This window comes from Notamacropus eugenii, chromosome 1 (assembly GCF_028372415.1).
Source record: "Notamacropus eugenii isolate mMacEug1 chromosome 1, mMacEug1.pri_v2, whole genome shotgun sequence".
NCBI lineage: Eukaryota > Metazoa > Chordata > Mammalia > Diprotodontia > Macropodidae > Notamacropus > Notamacropus eugenii.
In genome coordinates, this window is record NC_092872.1 from 42407223 (window position 1) to 42425130 (window position 17908).

Sequence of the window (17908 nt, forward strand, 5' to 3'; positions counted from 1 at the left end):
TTTTGGAGGAGAAAGGGGGGACAACTGTGTGATAGAGGGCTGTGTCCTCCCCACCCCCTTCCACCTGGGGTCTCCGAGGCCCCTCTCTGTTCGTCCCCCTCCCCACTCCCCAAAGCTTCCACTGCGTCTCCAACCACCACCCACCACGTCCCGGTGGCTGGCTCCCGCAGAGCCGCGCATGCTCTCTCCACGCAACAGCACCCTGGCGAAGGGAAGCATTCTAGTAATGCGCATGCTCGAGCCCAGGTAGTCAGGCTCGCTTTGTGAGAGCCCGTGGGCGGCGCGTGCGCGGCACGGGGCGGGGCGGGGGCGGGGCGAGTTTAAACGGCGCCTGCGCGTTCGGGCTGCCCGCTGTTGGTCCGGGAGCCGAGGTGAAAGCGGACCTTTGGAGCTGGGTGAGGCGCTGGGGGAGCGAGGGGATGGGGGTCTCGACAGTGGGGGTTTCAGGGCTCCAGGTGCCAGTGGGAAGGCAGAGAAGAGGCAAAAGGAGCCCTGATGGGTGGTAGATTGTGTAGGCGTGGCGACGCTTCAGGGGAGCTGGGGGCTTCAGGGGGTCCGAGGGGGGATGTGGAGGCCTTGAGAACTGTGAGGCAAGGAGGGGTTCACAGCAGAACGTTGGGGGGCACAGAGGGCAAGAGTGTTAGCGAGAGACGAGGGGGATATGGGGAGCATGTGGTGTGGGGTAGGCTTGAGAGAAGGTCGGGGCTTCGATGGGGAGAAACGTAGGTGACCAGGGAGCTCGGGTGGGGGTGGGGGTGGGGGAGTCGATGTCGATGCGGGTGGGGTGGGGGGAGGACCCCACGGAGCCGGGGGTTGGCACTGGAGAGGTCTTCTTCATCCGTGTGGGGCGGGACAGTGCCTGGCAGAACAGAGCAGAGCTGTCAGATGGGGCCAGACATCCACCAAATCCTGTGCCTGGCCAGGGTCTGTTGTGGAAACACGGGTGACAAGTGCGGGTTAATCCAAGGAGCTCTGTGTGAGTGTTATGAGTGTTTGTCCAATAGCCTGAAGGGGAAAAGAGGCTTTGAATCAACAGGCTTGAGCAGTTAAATAACTGCACAGTCAGATAACCTATCAGGTCAGGTCATTTGCAGTTTCCTCAAGACAGCAGCTTCTGGGTATTCACAGGACCCTGAAAACTTAGGTGTTGTCCCAAAAAAGCAAGGAATCTCTCGAAACCCTTGGAATCTTCCGAGTTGAGAGAGGCTGATTCAAGTATGAATGGTCAGACACTCGGCATGACCAGCTGCCCTTGATGAATTAGTCAGAGGGTAGGGCTTATTCTTGTGATGCCCTTAAAAGAGAAGATCAAATTCTTTAATTGCTGAGGTGGGGAAGCCCCTTGGATGGACAGGTGTCATATCTAATACCTGCTCCAAGGACCCCATCTAAAAGCAGTAGATCTCCTTCCTTAAATGAGACCAGTGTTCCCCTCAGTAATTGAGAACTGTTGTCAGTCATCTTCTGGTCCTTTTCAGAGCAGGTTTCCTTTTTCAAAAGTTCAGAAGGAGGGACTTATTGCTCTGGTTTCAGAAGTGGGGTAGGTGTTATCTTCCTTCCTGACTCTCCCCAGTGATTTATGTTTAGAGCCTCCAGAAAGAGATAAAAGGATAACCTGGGGCAGAGTGGGAGATTGAGGAAGCAGATGCCTTGATCTGGAGTACGGAAATGAGACCTGAAACAAGAATTAACCTGAAGGGTTAAAAAAAAACCAAAACCTAAGTGATTATGGGTAGGCCTTCCAAGGAAAGCTACTTGGGTAGACCAACAGCAGTGAAAGTTCCATCTCAGGCTGACACTGTGGGTGCTCAGTAGGACTGGAAGGCCTCAGGCATCAAGAGTTGCTCCTTGATTTAACTTCCACATTTTATTTTGGGTTTATTCTTTCCCCTGCCCTTTCAGTGGGGATAGATCTGGTGCTGGTCAGAGTAGATATGAGAATTTTGAGAACTCCATACTTAAATCAACAGTATCTCTGGATGGTAGAATCTAGAGAAATTTTCTTCCTGAGCAGATGGGCTTCTGTAAAACCAAGACTCACCGATACTAGGAAGCTTTGTTTCTATCCTTTATGTATTTACTATTAGCTGTTCCTGGATGTGGGCACAATGCCAGAAACTCATGGTAATCTTTGAGGACTTTGGACAAATTGAACAAATTAAACTGAAGCTCGAAAAGAGGAAACTGTACCTTAATCGGACTGTAAACTATACATACAACTCATACTGATCCTGTCATCCTTGCTAAAATAGAAACTACTTTGGAGACAGAGAGAGATCAACATGCTTTTGGCATTGAGTTTCCTATTCCTGCCCACCTCACCCTGAACTGACTCTCTTATCCTTGGGCTGACACTGATAAAGGCTAGTAGCTCGATAGATAATTGGCAGGTTTTTTTTTTTAAATCATTTTGGTGTGGTATGCCTATTAATGATGAGATTAGTTCCAGGAATGACTACTTTTTCTGACCAGCACAGGTCAGAGTAGGGGCTGGTAGTCAGGCTTTTTTTTGTCTTTATCTTTCATTCCTCTTGGGTCCTTTAACTTAGTCTTTTGAAATCTGTCTTATCAGGCCCTTATAGGACCTTTGCTTTGAGTTTTCAATTTCAGATCTAGAGAATATTCTTTATATGTTTCATTTGGTATCCAAACTCCTTACAATTAATATCTTTCTACAGATTTCACATGGAATTTGTGCATGTTAGCTAATCTCATATTGCTTCATAAAATCATACTTAAAAGAGACCTTAGAAAGCTATCTAATCTAACTCCTTGTCTGATGGATGAATCTTCCCTTTAAGATTTCTGTCAAGTAGTCATCCAGCCACTGCCCAAATTCCTGGAGTGTTGGAGAACTTATTACCTCCTGAGATAGTCCATTTCATTTTTAACAGCTCTAATTGTTAGGAAGTTCTTACCAGTTTGTAGCTGATATTCCTCTCAGTATTTCTACCTGTTGGACTAGGACAAGCAGAATAACACTAATTCCTTTTCTTTGTAATATTGCTTTCACTTGCTGTGTACTAAAATATTTAGATTGAGAGCCATCATTCAAAATTGTGAAGGGTTATCATGTCTCCATTAAATTTCCTCTTAAGTCAAACATTCTTAGTTCCTTAAATAGATACTCAGATAACATGGTTTTGAGTCACCTGCCTCTACTTTTTCATACTTTTTAAAATGTGGTGCCCAGAAATGAGCACAATTAGTTTGATCAGCATAGAGCACAGTGATACTGTCACCTCTCTTATTCTAGACACTATCTACTTGTATTATTGCAGCCCAAGGATCCATTTCCTTTTTTGGGGGGGACAGCAGTCACACTGATTGATATTAGCCTTAAAGTCCAGTAAGCTCACCAGTTTCATTTTACATAAATTGCTGCCTAGCTCCATCTTCAGCATTTTGTACTTGTGCAATGGGTGTTTTAAAACTGTATAAGAATTTACATTCATCCTTAAGAAGTTACCTCTGAAGTCTGTTTCATTGTTCTAGCCTGTCATATCTTTTGAATCCCTATTCTGTTATCTAAATATTAGCTGTCCTTCTCAACCTAATGCAGTATACACATTTTTAATATGTTATGTTTGTTTCTTAAGTCATTAATAAGCCCCAGAGACAGGCTAAGGATATAACTATTCACACATTACTAGAGACTGTCTTTCAAACTGACATTTTTGGGTTAGGTCTTTCAACCAATCTCAGATACATTGAATTGTAGTATCATAACCTTTTTTAAAAAATTTCAACCATGAGAGACTTTGTCAAATCCTCTGCTGAATCCATGTATACTATTGTCTTTGTCAGTTTCTAATAATTCTAATATTTCTGTCAAAAAAAGAGACCAGGTTAGTTTCGCATGACCCATGCTGTCTTATAATATGATTTTTGCTTCCTTAAGTTTGAAAATCATCCATTTGATCCTCTCTTATAAAATTTTGCTGAATGTGGATGTCAAACTAATCCATCCACCAAACTAACCCATCCAGTTGCAGAAGCTGAGATATTTGATTATCCGGATATTATTTGCTCATTTCCAGTTGTATGTTTAGAGACAGCATAGAGTAGTTTAGCAATTACCTTGGAAGTATAATTTGTCCAAGCTAGTGACTTGAATTTATTTAGAATAACTAGGTGGTGCTCTATTATCTCTTTACTTAAATTTCAATTTTCTCTTGACTTTTATTTTTCTGTCTTTTCCAGTCTGGAGATCATTCTCCTTGATAGATGAAACAAGAAAAATTGGAGTTGAGTAACTCTGCTTTCTCTCTGCCATCTGCTAAGATTGCCCCATCACAGGCCTATTCCTTCCTTGTTGCTCTTGTCCCCAGTGCAAGTAAAACATTTGCCCTTTAGCATTTTCTACAGGTCATATTTTGGACTTAAGTCTTCCTGACAGTTTTTTACAGATCCTTGCTTTTGTGCTTCATCTTGGTTTTATGTACACTCTTTCTGTCTCCTATAAAAGTTCTCTTTTAATCCATTCATCAGAGATTCTGTATAACACTACTGGATATTTTAATCCCCTGTCTGAGATGAAAGTCATCTTAACCTTAGTCCAAAACACTCTCTCTCTGTCTCTCTCTCTCTGTCTCTGTCTCTCTCTCTCTCTCTTCCTCACCCTCTGTCACCTGGATCTCTCTATCTTGCTCACACTTGAAGTGCACTCCTGGGTCCAATCCTAGTACTGATCATCATGGAAACTTTGACTCTTTAGTTTCTGACCTAAACCACTTCTCTCTTTAAGCAGCTTGGTGACTCCCTGCTCCTGAGGCCCACCATATTAATGCCAGACTGAGTGAAGATACCTGATCTGCTTTATCCAACTGCAGCTCAGAACCCTTGAACTCAAAAATCTACCAGCTTCAGCCTCCCTGATAGTAGTGATTAGGTATCTACCACCATGGCTGCAAACTCTCAGTTTCATAGAAGCTTGTCTGGTATCAATCTTGGGGGAATCTTTCATGTCTCATTTCCCTGTGTTGTTTTTCTTCCATGTTCAAGATTTTAAAAGATACCCTGATATTTTATTCCCAAGGAAGTATATGTTTTTCTAAGATCTTGTTTTTATCTTAGTTAGTGGAAAATTCCTCTGCCATGATGCCAAGCCAGCTCTTCTGAGATCTTCTGTATCCCAACTTTGTCTATACAGTCTTCCCCAGTTCCTCCGTTTTCCTGGTCTTGGCCTCTTGATCACTGTTGTACTGCCCAGTTGTGCTTCCATTTACTGCACCCCATCAATGTCAACCACACCATCACTGCTTCCTTTGAAAGACAGGTAGAAGGAAGAAAGTGGAATTTTAGGATTAGTTGGCTTTTGTTCTCCTTTGTCTTGCAGAAGCAGAACTATCTGTATGGAGATTGGATTATATCTATATCAAAATAAATTATGTAAGGATACGCCTTAGGATAGGATACATAAAATCATCCCTCTCTGCTTAGGCAGCTTGCTAAGAGCCTGGTAGAACTGATAAGTAAAGGGAGCCAAGCTGTTCCTGGTGCCTCACAGATGAGGCCGTGCTGGGCAATGGTTGAGACGCTAACTTGTGGACTAAGGATCAACCAAACTGACCACAGTGCCTGAATGAGTCAGATGTCTTACAGGTGGGAGAAAAGGCCTGTTATTTCCCCAACAGGTTTGTATTGCTTCAGAGCTCTCAACCTGTATCCCCACATTGCGGTCATAGATTGAAAAGGTGATAGCTGATGGTTTTGCTTCTTCCAACAGATGACTCGCATTCAACAGGAAGGATATTATCAAACTTTGGTATATGTCATGGTCTCCTTCCTCCAGAAGTTATGATTTAACTATATTGAGGCTTGAAAGAAAAGTTCTGTCTTTTAATAAATTAAATTCTAAAGGCAGACTCACATGCCAAACAGTATTTAAGAAGAGATTCTCAAAGGGATTTCATTGTCTTTCATTCTTAAGAATGTAGGGGAAAGGAGGCATGAAGCAAGATGGGTAGGATTTGGATGTGATATGAAAGCTAAGGAACTTTGATAATTCTTGCAATTATAGGATTATTTACTGGGAGCATTCTGTGTCCTTGAACAGAAACTAGTGAGTATTTGTTGAGTGCCTACTATGTGCCCTGTTCCTTGTTACTTGTCTGTAGGATCTCCAGAGGACCCAGAAGATTTTTCTTGCTTTTAACACCATGGGCTTGGGGCTCAGCCACTATTTCCAGTCTTGGATCCTGTGGACCAACCTACAGGTTTGGCTATTAGCTATGTCCTTCCCTTCGTATGAACTTCCTACCTGTGGCAGACCTGCATTTTCTGTGACTAACACCTCATTAGTGGTTATATGTATGTTGTACCTGGCATGTGGCCCTCATTGTCAGCTACCAGCAAAGGGCTGGGAATTGAGTTTCATGGTAATTAACTACCTGGTAGTTACTGTGGAATTCTAATCACTATTAATATTTGAAAAATTTCTATAGCTCATGCTGCAGCATTGAGCAGCATGTATTAATCTCATACATGTGAATATCAGGTTCCTCTTCACTGTTAGAACTTAGATACCTTTTAGTGACCTGGCTGTTGTTTCCTTTTGAGAGCAGCATTCTTTACTTTGGCATCTGCCGTAAGAAGTACCCTAGAGAAGGAAATTTTCCTCCTATACTAAAGTAGTTGACCAGGTCATACATAGTCTTTTGTGAGGTATCTAAGGCTTGCTTGGTTTGCTCTATACTTGACCATTCTGAATCTTTTGTCTTTGAAGATCCCTAACTACCCACAGCCTCTTTCACTGGAAGCTTTTTTATTCATTAACATGGAAGAGGATTGGGCATGAAGCAACTTTTCTGTTTCTTTCCTTGCTCCCAGCTTTTCTCATCTGAAATATCGATTCTTTATTGATAGAACCTCTTTATTGTGTAACAGTCTTCATTTATTTCTTATAAATGATCTCTCACAATTTAATCCTAAAATGGATTTTCTGTAGTAACTAATGGGATTGTCCCCCTTTTAAATTCTGAACTTAATAAGAACCAAGTAAAATGAGAACTTCCATATACATAGTAGAATAGAAAGACAGCCTTGCATGTGAAACTGCATATCTCTACGTATAGCTTTCCTTTTTCAGTTATATAATAAATGCAGCGTGTATCTCTCAAAGCTGTCTTATTTGTCCATTTCCTTCTGGCTTTCCTTCTTTTCTCTTCTGTGAATTTCAAAATTGTGTTTCAAAGATTTTTGATCTCCTTTTTTGGGCAATCTTATCCCTCGTTCCTCTTTATCTCCTCACCACCTACCCCTCCCAAACTGAGGAAAATGAAGAATAAAACCTTTGCAACTAATATGTCTAGTCAAGCAAAACAAATTTCCACATTAACTTAGGTCCAACAATGTATATTTCATTTTGCACCTTGAGCCCATCACCTCCCTGTCAGGTGGTGGATGCGTGCCTCATCATTGGTCTCTTCAAATTGCATTTAGCCATTACAGTGATCAGAGTTCTTAAGTCTTTCAAAGTTGTTTGCTTTTATAATGTGTTTTTATATAAACTGTTATCCTGGTTTTGTTCATTTCACTCTTTATTGGTTCTTCCCAGGTTTCTTGGAAGCCACCCCTTTTGTCCTTTCATATGGTACAAGAGTATTCCTTGACATTTTTATTACCATAATTTATTTGTTCAGCAGTTCCTCACTTGGTGGATATCCTCCCCCTCCCCCTACCTTAGCTTCTAGATCTTTGCTAAAAAAAAAAAAAAGAGAGAGAGAACTACTACAAATATTTTTATAGAAAAAAGTCCTTTTCCTCTTTCTGTGCTCTCTTTGGGGTATAGACCTCTATTAGTGGTATCACTGGGTCAAGGGCATGTACAGTTTGGTAACTTTTGGACACAGTTACAAATTGCTTTCCAGAATATCTGGACTAATTCACAGCTTTATCAACAGTGCATGTGTTCCTGTTTTCCTGACTTCCCTTAACAGTTGCCACTTTCCTTTATCTTAATCTTTTAAAAATTAATCTACAGTTTCTAATTTTTAGTGAGGTGGAGTATTTTTCCATATTCTTGTTGATACGATTTATTTCTTTGAAAACAGCCTGAACAAATTCTTCTCCAGTCTTCTCCCGCTTTAGTGACTACTGATTCTTTGCCTTGTGCCTTTAAATGTATGTAGGTATTTTATTACCTTGGAAAATGCTTTTTGAAAAAAAACAACACTATAGTACCATGCCTCCTCCTACCTTTTGAGGCTAAGTTTATCAAATAAAGTTTCCTATATGTGTTATGTGTGTTGCCTCCTTCCTTCCTTTCTTCATTTTTTTCTTTCTTTCACAAAATTCCATCTTAATTCAAAACTGAGTATAAATTTGCTCCCCTCTCACCTCAATCTGACCTCTTTTCCCATCAGTCTATTAAATCTCTTTTCTTTAAAGGTTACCAGTGACCTCCTCCTTGGCATCTATTGATCTTTCCTTGATTATCAGTCTCCTTGTCCTCTTTCTAGCATTTGACAGCATAGTGCTTGGCTCTTAATAGATATATAATGAATGCTTATTGGTCCTTAACCTCCTTCTAATTCTAATTCTGTGACTTTTTTTGACTTTATGCTGTAGTATAAAGTAGGTGATGCAGTGGATAGAATACTGAACCTGGAGTGAGGAAGACCTGAGTTCAGATTTAATGTCAGATATGTGCTAGTTGTGTGACCCTGGGCAAGTCATTTCCCTTCTGTTTACCTCAGTTTCCTTATGTGTAAAATGGGGGTAATAATAGCACCTACCTCCCAGAGTTGTTATGAGGATTAAATGAAATAATGATTGTTAAGTGCTCAGCACAGTATCTGGCATATAATAAGCACTATATAAATGTTAACCATCATCATCATCATTATACTTTTCAAGATTCCTTCTCTCTCCAGCTATTCATTCTGTACCTTCTTCAGTGGCACTTATTATATCTTTCTTAGTCTTCGGTTCCCCTCTTATACCTGGGCATCTTCTTAGCTGATTTCTTTCCTTTAGCCAGTCTCTTCTCTTCCATATCATCCTACATATTGCTGTGAAAGTAATCTTACTAACATACTGTTTTCTATCCTGTTATTCCCCTCCTCAGAATTCATTTTGGACTTTGCCTAAAGAATGCTTTCCAGACTTCCTTGCCTGGTATTTGAGGCTCTTATCTATTATGCTACTATATTACTATCATGTATCTGGGTATTGTGTGGTAGGCAGTGTGGTACAATGGAAAGAGCATTGGATTTGCATTCAGAAGGTATGGGTGCAAATACCAACTCTGCTACTTACTACCAGTGTGACCTTTGCCAAGGCATTGAACTGGTTGTGGGGCATTGATTTCCTCAACTGTAAAATGAGGGGTTGGATTTGTTGACATTCAAAGTTTCTTCAAGTTCTAAATCTGTAATCCTTTTATTTTTTTACTCTGTTCTCTTCCCTTCTTCTCCCACCCCTACCCCTTACCAATCCTCAACTCATCTCTTCTCTCATTCAACATTCACTGCATTAAAATTTGACTGGATCCAATAGACCTTCTCATACTAATCTTACCCACTTTTATCACCTTCTCTGCTTCATTCATTAAGTACCTACTGTGTATAAATATTATGCTAGATATTGAGAGATATATAAGATTTAGATAAGCCACAATTGAAATTAAGGTAAACAGAGGCATAAAGTTCCACACATGTCCAGTTTATTGGTAAGGCTAGCACTTAGGTCCTCAGCAAGCAAGAAGACCTTGAATAAAGTCAGAAAGATCGTTTTTATGGACAAAAGGAGGAACATCCAAGAGCTAGGAAGGAGCATCATAGAAGGGAAAACAATATGATTGGTTACAAAGCTTGTAGCATCATAGATAGAGGAAACAATGTTATTAGTTACACAATCTGAAACATCACAGGCATTAGATACAGTATGATTGTCTGGAAGTTAGGAATGAGGGGCCAATTACAGCCTCTCCTTCCAACCTGTCACTAAGAAATCTTCATTGTTTGAATCCACCTTCAAGGACAGCTTAGCCACAGTGGACAGCACAGCCGTGGATAGCAGAGCAGACTCCGTGGCATCCACTTGCATCCTTCAAGGAAAACAGATTTCCTTAAGGTAAGAAAAGAAGAGTGATTAGCAGGAGAACCAAACTTCTAAAACTAACTCAGAGGCAGTGAGTAGTTTATAGGAAAGATGAATTTCCAAACTTAACTCCAAGACAAATGAAATATGATTTAAGCTATTACAAAAATGTCAGTGATGATACGGAATGAAATCAATAAGAAAATAGAATAAATTGATTTTCCCAATTTTCACTTGGTTTCATGGAGTTGGAGAGACTGATGATGTGAATTCTCTAACCAATTTAGATTTTAAAACAGAAGTGTACTTTACAAAGACAAAGAACTTTGAAAGATTTAAGAACAAAGAGCAGCCATGATTCCAGTGGTTGAATTCCAGTAATGAAGCGTACTACCCACCTCTTGATAGAGGTGATAGGCTTGGGGTGCAGAATGAGATGTGTATTTTCTGGACATGGCCATTGTGGGAATTTGTTTTGCTTGACTATGAATATATGTTACAAGGATTTGTTTTTCTTTCTTTTTAATGGGGTGAAGGTAAAAATGGAGAGAAAAATAGATTTTCTTCACTTTTAAAAATTAAGTTAATTTTTTAAAAAGAAATGTACACAAGATAGAAGCAAGAGAACAGAAGATGGAAGACAGAGTAAAAAAGTAGCATGGTCCTATAAAAAGTATCAGGATTATTAAACCTCAGAATGATTTTAAGCTGGTGAGGGAGACTAATGACAACGAAGGGGGCTTTTAAAGTTATATTAGAAAAAGGAGGATCAAAGAAGCGATATGACCTTTACTTCAGATCTGGGCATTTTCTCTAGCTGTCCCCATGCCTAAAATGTTCCCTATCTTCCTTTCAACATCCTGACTTCCCTGGCTTCCTTCAAGTTCCAGCTAAAATCCTACCTCTACAGCCCTTCCCAATTTCCCTTAACAATAGTGCCTTCCTCCTGTTAATTATTTTCTAATTATCCTGTGTATAATTTGTTTATGCATGATTGTTTGCTTGTTGTCTCCTCCGTTAGATTATAAACTCCTTGAGGGGAGGGACCATCTTTTACCTTTCTTTGTATTTCCAGCACTTAGCACAGTGCCTGCCACATAGTAGGCACTTAGTAAATTTTTGACTGACTGACTGACTAGATAGACACTGATCACTAACAGCAGAAAGAAGGTGGATCTGCTCAGTTCTTATTTTGTTTGTTTTCTTTGCCAAGGAGAATGATTTTTGTGCTGGAGATGTTACTCTTTTATACTCATCTTCTGTTCAACAGGGAATTGATAACAAAATAAATAAAAAGATAATAAGAGAGCCCTTAGTTACCCTTGATGAATTTCAGTCACCTGCCTCAGAAGAACCACATCCTCATGTCCTAAAAAAAAGCTGGCAGATGTGATTGCAGAGCCATTATCAATGTTATTTGAAAGATCATGGAAAATGGGGAGCCTACTACAACAATGGAGAAGAGCAAATGTCTTAATTTTCAAAAAAGGGAAGAGGACAGAGTCTGCAAACTATAGGCCAGTGAGCTTGACTTCTCTTCCTGGGAATATTCTCAAAAAGATCCTATGTGAGTGCAGTGAATATCTTGAAAAGGAACAAAGAACCATAGAGGCTTCATCAGGAACAAATCATGTTAGAATAACGTCGTCTTTTTTGATAGGATTACTAAACTAGTTGATAAAGGGAATGCTGTGGACATATGTATTTACCTAGAATTTAGCAAAACTTGTGATAACGTATCTCATGCTGTTCTTTTGGAGAAGATGAAAAGATATGGATCAGATGATAGTATAATCTGATGGATTCAGAGCAGTTTGGTTAACAGTACTCCAAGAGTAGTTGTTAATAGTTCAGTTTCAACGTAAAAGGAGATCTTCAGTGAAGTTCCCTAGGGATCACTACTTGAATCCTGTCTTGTTTTTAACATTTTTATCAATGACTTGGATAAAAGCATGGATGATATGTTCATAAAATTTGTAGGTGACACAAAGCTGAAAGAAGACAACTAGCACACTGAATGACAAAGGCAGATTCCGGAAGGATCTTGACAGGCTAGAGAAGCGATATCAAAATCAAATAGAAAAGGATCCCTGAAGACCACATACTGTCTTAGAAAAAAACACAAATTGACATTATATATGTTATATTGTATTTTTATTTTGTTAAACATTTCCTAATTACATTTTAATCTGGTGTGACCTGGTGGAGTTAGTTTGATGCCTCTAGGCTAGAGCATTGGGTTGATTCTAATGAGAGGAAAGTCACTAGAGAAAATGTAAAGTCTAGCCAGTAATTAACTCCATAGGTATAAGATGGGGGAGGCATAGGTAAGCAGCAGTTCTGAAAAGTTACTGGAGCTTTTAGTGGATTGTAAATCATCAGTATGATGTGACAGCCCAAAAAGCTAATGCAATCTTGGGTTGCATTAGGAAGGGCATAGATTCCAAAAACAGAGAAGTGATAATCCCCCTGTACTCAGCACTTGTCTTATGCCATCTGGAAGATTGTGTGCAGTTTTCAATGCCATAGTTTAAGCTTGAGAATATCCAGAAGAGAGCAGCTGGAATGGTGAAGGACTTTGAGTCCATGACATAGGAACTGGACATGTTTAGTCTGTAGAAAAGAAAGCTCAGAGGTGACTTGATTGCTGTGTTTAGGCATTTGAAGAGCTAGATAAAGGGTTAGATTTGTTCAGTTTATTCCAGAGGGCAGAACCATAAGCAACGGAAGTGGGTGGAAGCTGTAAAGAAACCAGTTTAGATGTGATGTCAGAAAAAACTTCCTGATTATTAAAGTTGTCCAGAAGTGGAATGCAACTGCCTCAGGAGATGGCGGATTTCCCCTTCTTGGAAATCTTCAAGTAGAAGCTGTACAACCACTTACCAAATTTGTCATAGCAGAGATTCTTTCATGTATAGGTTGAACTGGCTGAAATCTCTTCCAGTTCTCAAATTTGGTGATTTTGGGATAAGTTATCAGCACACATAATTATAATGGGGGAAGGAAAGGGAACAAATATTAAGCACCTACTATGTGCTAGGCACTGTGCCAAGTGCTTCACAAATATTATCTCATAATGTTATGTTAGTGAGTACACTAGATGATAACCAAATGTCATGGGAGAGCCTGGGCGGAAAGTCATTATCAGCCAGGCATGTGTGACCAGGGCAGCTGGAAGAAATAAGATTTGAGTTAGGTTTTAAAACTTGGTTAGGAATTTGGCCAGCAAAGGAGAGCAAGGGAATTCCAGGCATAGGGAACAGTCTGAACAATAGCATGGAGCTATGAAGGTGCATGTCATTTTCCAAGAATAGACAATTTAATGAAGCATATTGCTTATGTAAAGGAGGTAATATGAGGTTTAGAAAGGGACCAGACTGTAGAGTGCCTTGGATGGCAGTCAAAGAACACTGAACTTTGGTGAGGCAGTAGAGAGCTATGATTTTTTGTAGTGTCCAGAAGACCTAGTAGGAAGTTATGGCTCTCATTTAGTTGGGTGGTAATAAGGGACTGTACTAGAGTAGGAGCAGTGGGCATAAAGAATAAATGCAAGTGGTAAAAGTAGATGAGATGGTTATTAGTTTGACAAAGTGTGACCAGCAGGAAAAATGGTTCTCATACAGAAGGCACATTTGGCCTTACAGAGATCACTAATTTTTGGTAGGATATGCCCCTGACTGCAGTGTAGCCCTGAGAGTGTATCTTTTTTTGAAATAAACAAGATAGGTAAAAGATGAGGAACAGCATTATATGCACAGTGTATGTTTTCATGTGAAGAAAACTTAAGAACCAGAAATGGGAAAAAAAATTTTTCCTTTGCTGAAATTCAGTTCAATTTCACATTTATTAAGCACCTTATAGATATCAGGGATGCAAAGACAAAAATAAAACAGTCCCGGCCATCAAGGAGTTTATGTTCTACTGAAAGGAAACCATATATACATAGATAAGTAAATACAAAATATACACAAAGTAATTTGAAGAAGGGGACTCTAACAATTAAGAGAGTCAAAGAAATCCTCTTGGAGGGAGAGGGCAGAACTTGCATTGAAACTTGAAGGAAGCATTGGATGGAAATGAGGAGGCGAGATCATTATAGGCATGGGATTGGGACATATAATGTTGTGTAATAGAAGCATTAAGCGGACCAGTTTGTTTTGAATGTACAGTGGATGAGGGGGGAATAATGTGAAATCAGCCAGGAAATATATAGACTGAAGGCAGTATTATGAGGGGCTTTAAATGCCAAATGGAGACAGTTATATTTTATTCTAGAGGAAAAGAGAGCTATAGATCTATTTGTGCAGAGAAATGACATAATCAGATTTATATTTCAGGAATATCAATTTGATAGCTATGTGAAAGATAGTTTGGAGATGGAAGAGACAAGTCAGAAAGAACAATTGGGACACTTTTGCAGTGGCCTAGGTGAGAGATGGTACAGGTCTAAATTAGGGTGGTTGTGGTATGAATGAAAAGTCATGGAAGTAGGATTGACAAAGTTTGGCAAGTGATTGGATGTATGGCATGAGACTAAAGAATCTAGGGTGACTCCTACCTTGCAAACCTGGGTGACTGGAAGAATGGTGGTGTCCTTAATAGCAGAGAAGTTAAGAGAAAGAGTGACTGTAAGAAAAAAAAGTTGAGTTCAGTTTTAAACACATCTGAAATATCTGTGTGACATCTAACTGAAAAATGTCCAATAGGCAGTTGGACAGGCAGAGAGACTGGAGCTCAGGAAGGAAGTGAGGGCTGGACCTGTATATTTGGGATATGCAAGGAGTTTGAACCCATGGGAGATGGTGAGATCACTGAGATAAAGTGGAGAACGAGAAGGTAAGAGGACTCAAGAGAAGACTCCTAGTATTCACTTCACGCATAGGAATGGCTGATGAATGATGATATAGTAAAGGAGATTGAGGAGTGGTCAGATAGGTAGAAGAAGAACCAGATGAGGACAGTGTCATGAAAACCCAGGAAGGAGAGAGTATCTAGAAGGAGAGAGTGGTCAGCAGTGTCAGTACTGAGCAGAAGTCATTGGATTTAGCAATAAAAAGATCATTGCTGACCTTGGAGAAAGTAAAATAGGTCATGCCACACTACTTTCCCTTCTCAGACTTTTTGATTAGGAATATGTAGATGGGTGGATGCAGAGATTTAGGCTAGACAATAGGAAATTAGATGAATTCAGAACTTACTGAACGACTGAACCCCAAGGTTCATTAATGGTTCAGTGTCAGCTTGAGGGTGTTCAGTGGAATTCCCTAGGCATCTATGTGTGACCCTATGTTGTTTAACATTTTTATCAGTGACTTGGATAATGAAATAGATGAAATGCATCAAATCTGCAGGTGACACAAAGCTATCACAGTGAAGCACTTTATTAGGAAAGGGCACTGGCCAAATCTATTAAGACAAAATTTATGTTCTGGTTCAAAGAATTTAGGAGTACAAAATGGGGGAGGCATGGCTACACAGAAATTCATCTGAAATGCTCTTGGCTTAGGGGACTGCAAACTTGTTATGAGTCAGTGGTGTGATGTGGCAGCCACAAAAGCTCATGTGATCTTGAACATCATTAAGAGACCTAGTTTCTAAGAAAAAAGGAGATGTTAGTTTAGTTCCAACATATTCCACTTTGGTCAGATGGTATTTGGAATATTATGTTCAATTCTGGGCATCAGACAAGTTGAGGGAGAACAACTGGATACTGAAAGGCCTAGAGTTCATGCTATATGAAGACTGGTTGAAGGAACTGGGGTTGTTTTTCCTAGAGAAGAGAAGTTTTAGCAGGGATATGATATCTTTCTTCAAGTATCTGAAGGGCTGTCATATGGGAGAGAGATTAGACTTGTTCATCTTGGCCTCAGAGACTAGAAATTGGATAGACGTTGCAGAGAGGCAAATTTAGGCTTAAAATTTTTATGATAGAGCTAGATAAAAAAGTAAAATGGATTGCCTCAGGAGATAGTAGGTTGTCCCTCATTGTAAACCTTCAGTTAAAAGCTAGATGAGCACCTGCCATATATGTTGTAGAGAAGATTCTTGTTCCGGTTTAGATTGGACTAGATGGCCTCTGAGGTCCCTTCTCTTTTGGAAGTTCTGTCAATCAGAAGGACCTAGCAGATATCAATGAGTTGTCATACTCATACATATTCTTTTGTTTTGCTTGTTTTGGTATGCCTTTTTTTCCCCAGCAAGTCAGTGAAGAGATTTCTTTCATACCTCATAGCATCCATCTGCTACATTCTGTGTCCTAATGATGGGTACTTTGAATGATTAGAGCATATTTGTGGGAGTAAGTTGAATCTGGTTCTCAGAATACCATCCAACAACGATTCAGTCAACAAGCATTTCTTAAGTGCCTACTATGTGCCAGGCACTTGTGCAGAGTGCTTGAGATGCAAATCCAAAAAACAAAAAAAGACTGCAGAATGGAGGATAACAGCACACAAAAGGAAACTGAAAAGCATGTGGGGGAGAGGGAGTTGGGAAAAGAGAAGGAGGAAGGAACATAATGAAGAGTCCAAAAGTAAGGTGGTGAGAAAGAGATGAGGCATGAGTACAAGACTGTTTTGACCTTGTAGGATAATGAGATTTCCCAGTGAGAGGGTTTCTGATGGCCTGATGAAGAAGTCCCAAAGAGTTCAGCTGAATGGGAAATGAAGAAAGAAAAAATGTTTCCTGTCCTATTCTCATGACTCGCCTCTACCAATTATTTTCTATTTTTCCTACATTTAATTTGCGTATGTGTGTGTGTGTGTTTGTTTATATTTGTTTTCTTCCCCATTAGATTGTAGTTTCTTGAGGGCAGGAACTATCTTTTTTTGTATCCCCAGTGCCTAGCACATAATAGGTGCTTAATAAATGTTTACTGATTAATTGATACTATGAGAGATGAAGGACCAGGATTACTTCTCTTATGTCCTCCTTGTTATTTTCTTATTAATTAACTTGTTCCAGTCTCAGTTTCATAGTCACCAAATCTTAGAGTTGGAAGGGCATTTACAGGTCATCCAATCCAGCATCCCTATCAGAGGGTTCATCTAGCCTCTACCTACTTTAAATGTTGGAGAGTTTACTGCCTCACAATTAAGTCAGTTTCTGCTCTTTCTTCATCTGTGCCTCTCAATACCTAGAATGCCCTTCATCTCTGACTTTTGGAATCCTTCTGTGATAATAACTAGTATTTGTATAGCACTTTAAAGTTTGCAACATACTCTACTGATACCTCATTGTATCCTCACAAAAAACCTGAAAGGTAAGTGTTGGAGGTAGGATTTGAATTCACGTCTTCCTGATGCTAGCTAGCTCCAGCACTCTGTCATGCTGCCTAGCTCAGATGCCTTGTCCTCCATTTATTTTTGGTGCCATATTTTAGGAAGGACATTGATAACCTGGAGAGAATCCAGAGAAGGATAATCTCAAATTCTGAGAGTAGAAAGGGACCTCAGCAGCCATGTAGTCCAACTTATATGCAAAATGAGGCCCCACTATGATATGCCTGACAGGCAGTTGCCCAGGTTCTGCTTGAAAAATTCCAAGGTGAGGCAATCCATAACTCACTTGTCTAGCAATGTGCTAAGCTTTATAGATAGAAAGAAAGACAAAAAACAGTCTCTCTGCTTCCAAGGAACTTACAACCTTAAGGTGGGAGACAACATGTAAGTAACTGTGTACAGCCATATATACAGGATAAATTGGAAGTGGTCTCAGAGGTAAGGCAGAAGGCAGGACTTTAGCTGAGACTTGAAAGAAGTTAGGGAAACTAGGAGATGGAGATGAAGAGGGAGGGCATTCCCGGTATGGGCCAGTAAAGACAACATGATGTTATATGACATATGTCTCTACTGGAAATTTGGAA

General features: G+C 40.0%; 1 protein-coding gene across 11 annotated transcripts in view; it reads left to right on the plus strand.

The window, feature by feature from the left end:
* Positions 1-288: 288 nt before the first annotated feature.
* Positions 289-17908, plus strand: part of TBC1D24 (TBC1 domain family member 24) — a 40838-nt gene continuing 23218 nt past the window's right edge. For 3 of the 11 annotated variants that reach the window (XM_072597660.1, XM_072597635.1, XM_072597677.1), the window contains exons 1-2: positions 324-395; positions 9988-10077. The gene's annotated coding sequence lies outside the window, so the exon portion shown is untranslated. Of the gene's footprint in view, positions 396-6119; positions 6219-9982; positions 10078-17908 lie in introns of all 11 variants that reach the window. The other 8 variants (XM_072597641.1, XM_072597664.1, XM_072597625.1 and 5 more) reach the window with 5 other exon arrangements.